General features: G+C 34.3%; 1 non-coding gene across 1 annotated transcript; it reads left to right on the top strand.

Annotated features, from left to right (window-relative positions):
* Positions 1-2,108: 2,108 nt before the first annotated feature.
* Positions 2,109-2,182, top strand: TRNAN-AUU (transfer RNA asparagine (anticodon AUU)). The gene has a single exon. It is a non-coding gene; the product is annotated as a tRNA-Asn (tRNA).
* The last annotated feature ends 2,071 nt before the right edge of the window (positions 2,183-4,253 follow it).

Genomic DNA, 4,253 nt, shown 5'->3' with positions numbered 1-4,253 from the left:
GCAGTGGGTTGCAGAGAAAAAAAATATGCTGGCAGAAAAATCCAATTGAGTGATTAAACAGCTCTTTATTTTCTGGCTTTATTTTTATGCTAACAAATTTGTTCTCTGAAAAGTGTCCACAAAGCCAAGTCTCTGATTAACACCTTTGTAAGGATGGTTTTTCACCTATTACTAAATTAAACTTGCTTCATTGGAAAGGCAGCAAGATGCATCCTCATTTCAATGTCTACTGAAATAATACAGGTTGACACCAGGAAACATTAACGCCACTGCATCCTTGCTGCTTTCTCATGTGGAAGTCTGTTTAATGTGAAAACAAGGTGATATCTAATTAGCACACAGGTAAGGAATTAAGAAAATCTTTATTTAAGGGTGAAGATGTTTCTCACAAAATCGTTGCCCCAATGCATCATTGAAATTCAAGCTGGAAAGATGATTTTAATATATCACTTGTACAGTTTGTATTGCTCTTCTGGTGACAATGTAGTTTGTTTTTGTCAATTACCATTTTAATAATAGGGTAAAGAAAATGAAGTGGATTTTTGAAAGAAAACAATACTGTCAATATACTATTAAAACAAATTAAAATGGTAAAAGTTATTGTACTTTAAGTAAAAATAAAAGAGCCAAAATATCAATCCCAGTTTTGGAATACTTTAATTAACAAACAAAAAAATGCATATAGCAGAGGATAGTTTCAATCTGCCTACCTCTGGGTTATGGGCCCAGCATGCTTCCATTGCTGTACTCTGCTGCACATGTAAGTGCAAGAGATCCTGAAGCACTCACTCATCATGGGAAAGTACCAATGTGTTTCTTCGTTGGTTGATAGAAGAAACATCTTACAAAAACTCTCCAGATTATTGACTTTATTAAGTTTTTCTAGGAAACGTTTTAGATGAATGCTTATTAGCCTTTGTCAGTATGTACTTTTGCAAAGTGTCTCTGTGGCGCAATCAGTTAGTGTGTACGGCTATTAACCAAAAGGTTGGTGGTTCAATCCCACCCAGGGACGTAATTGACCTTGTTATCAGATTTTGGTGATATTTAAGTAGACAAGTCAAAATTTCAAACCCCCTCTAATTGTGTAGGGTACCTGGCCTTCTCTGATGTAATCAGAGTTAGATTTGATTCAGTGATTTTATAAAAACAGCTAGGAAGCACAATTTAGCAGTGGTTTGCAGAGAAAAAAAATATGCTGGCATAAAAATCCAATTGAGTGATTAAACAGCTCTTAATTTTCTTGCTTTATTTTTATGCTAACAAATTTGTTCTCTGAAAAGTGTCCACAAAGCCAAGTCTCTGATTAACACCTTTGTAGGGATGGTTTTTCACCTATTACTAAATTAAACTTGCTTCATTGGAAAGGCAGCAAGATGCATCCTCATTTCAATGTCTACTGAAATAATACAGGTTGACACCAGGAAACATTAACGCCACTGCATCCTTGCTGCTTTCTCATGTGGAAGTCTGTTTAATGTGAAAACAAGGTGATATCTAATTAGCACACAGGTAAGGAATTACGAAAATCTTTATTTAAGGGTGAAGATGTTTCTCACAAAATTGTTGCCCCAATGCATCATTGAAATTCAAGCTGGAAAGATGATTTTAATATATCACTTGTACATTTTGTATTGCTCTTCTGGTGACAATGTAGTTTTTTTTTGTCAATTACCATTTTAATAACAGGGTAAAGAAAATTAAGTGGATTTTTGAAAGAAAACTATACTGTCAATATACTATTAAAACAAATTAAAATGGTAAAAGTTATTGTACTTTAAGTAAAAATAAAAGAGCAAAAATATCAATCCCAGTTTTGATTACTTAAATTAACAAAAAAAATGCATATAGCAAAGGATAGTTTCAATCTGCCTACCTCTGGGTTATGGGTCCAGCATGCTTCCATTGCAGTACTCTGCTGCACATGTAAGTGCAAGACATCCTGAAGCACTCACTCATCATGGGAAAGTACCAATGTGTTTATTCGTTAGTTGATGGAAGAAACATCTTACAAAAACTCTCCAGATTATTGATTTTTTAATGTTTTTCTAGGAAACGTTCTAGATGTATGCTTATTAGCCTTTGTCAGTAGGCACTTTTTGCAAAGTGTCTCTGTGGCGCAATCGGTTAGTGTGTTCGGCTATTAACCGAAAGGTTGGTGGTTCAATCCCACCCAGGGACCTAATTAAACTTGTGATCAGATTTTGGTGATATTTAAGTAGACAAGTCAAAATTTCAAACCCCCTCTTATGGTGTAGGGTACATGGCCTTCTCTGATGTAATCAGAGTTAGATTTGATTCAGTGATTTTATAAAAAAAACAGCTAGGAAGCACAATTTAGCAGTGGGTTGCAGAGAAAAAAAATATGCTGGCAGAAAAATCCAATCGAGTGATTAAACAGCTCTTCATTTTCTGGCTTTATTTTTATGCTAACAAATTTGTTCTCTGAAAAGTGTCCACAAAGCCAAGTCTCTGATTAACACCTTTGTAAGGATGGTTTTTCACCTATTACTAAATTAAACTTGCTTCATTGGAAAGGCAGCAAGATGCATCCTCATTTCAATGTCTACTGAAATAATACAAGTTGACACCAGGAAACATTAACGCCACTGCTTCCTTGCTGCTTTCTCATGTGGAAGTCTGTTTAATGTGAAAACAAGGTGATATCTAATTAGCACACAGGTAAGGAATTAAGAAAATCTTTATTTAAGGGTGAAGATGTTTCTCACAAATTTGTTGACCCAATGCATCATTGAAATTCAAGCTGGAAAGATGATTTTAATATATCACTTGTACATTTTGTATTGCTCTTCTGGTGACAATGTAGTTTGTTTTTGTCAATTACCATTTTAATAATAGGGTAAAGAAAATGAAGTGGATTTTTGAAAGAAAACAATACTGTCAATATACTATTAAAACAAATTAAAATGGTAAAAGTTATTGTACTTTAAGTAAAAATAAAAGAGACAAAATATCAATCCCAGTTTTGGATTACTTTAATTAACAAAAAAAAATGCATATAGCAGAGGATAGTTTCAATCTGCCTACCTCTGGGTTATGGGCCCATCATGCTTCCATTGCAGTACTCTGCTGCACATGTAAGTGCAAGAGATCCTGAAGCACTCACTCATCATGGGAAAGTACCAATGTGTTTCTTCGTTGGTTGATGGAAGAAACATCTTACAAAAACTCTCCAGATTATTGACTTTTTAAAGTTTTTCTAGGAAACGTTTTAGATGAATGCTTATTAGCCTTTGTCAGTATGTACTTTTGCAAAGTGTCTCTGTGGCGCAATCAGTTAGTATGTACGGCTATTAACCAAAAGGTTGGTGGTTCAATCCCACCCAGGGACCTAATTGACCTTGTTATCAGATTTTGGTGATTTTTAAGTAGACAAGTCAAAATTTCAAACCCCCTGTTATGGTGTAGGGTACCTGGCCTTCTCTGATGTAATCAGAGTTAGATTTGATTCAGTGATTTTATAAAAACAGCTAGGAAGCACAATTTAGCAGTGGTTTGTAGAGAAAAAAAATATGCTGGCAGAAAAATCCAATTGAGTGATTAAACAGCTCTTTATTTTCTGGCTTTATTTTTATGCTAACAAATTTGTTCTCTGAAAAGTGTCCACAAAGCCAAGTCTCTGATTAACACCTTTGTAAGGATGGTTTTTCACCTATTACTAAATTAAACTTGCTTCATTGGAAAGGCAGCAAGATGCATCCTCATTTCAATGTCTACTGAAATAATACAGGTTGACACCAGGAAACATTAACGCCACTGCATCCTTGCTGCTTTCTCATGTGGAAGTCTGTTTAATGTGAAAACAAGGTGATATCTAATTAGCACACAGGTAAGGAATTAAGAAAATCTTTATTTAAGGGTGAAGATGTTTCTCACAAAATCGTTGCCCCAATGCATCATTGAAATTCAAGCTGGAAAGATGATTTTAATATATCACTTGTACATTTTGTATTGCTCTTCTGGTGACAATGTAGTTTGTTTTTGTCAATTACCATTTTAATAATAGGGTTAAGAAAATTAAGTGGATTTTTGAAAGAAAACAATACTGTCAATATACTATTAAAACAAATTAAAATGGTAAAAGTTATTGTACTTTAAGTAAAAATAAAAGAGCCAAAATATCAATCCCAGTTTTGGATTACTTTAATTAACAAACAAAAAAATGCATATAGCAGAGGATAGTTTCAATCTGCCTACCTCTGGGTTATGGGCCCAGCATGCTTCCATTGCTG

The sequence above is a fragment of the Pseudophryne corroboree genome, unplaced genomic scaffold (genome assembly GCF_028390025.1).
Source record: "Pseudophryne corroboree isolate aPseCor3 unplaced genomic scaffold, aPseCor3.hap2 scaffold_1083, whole genome shotgun sequence".
NCBI lineage: Eukaryota > Metazoa > Chordata > Amphibia > Anura > Myobatrachidae > Pseudophryne > Pseudophryne corroboree.
The sequence above is the reverse complement of the archived record's forward strand: the minus strand, read 5'-3'. Positions and strand labels throughout refer to the sequence as shown.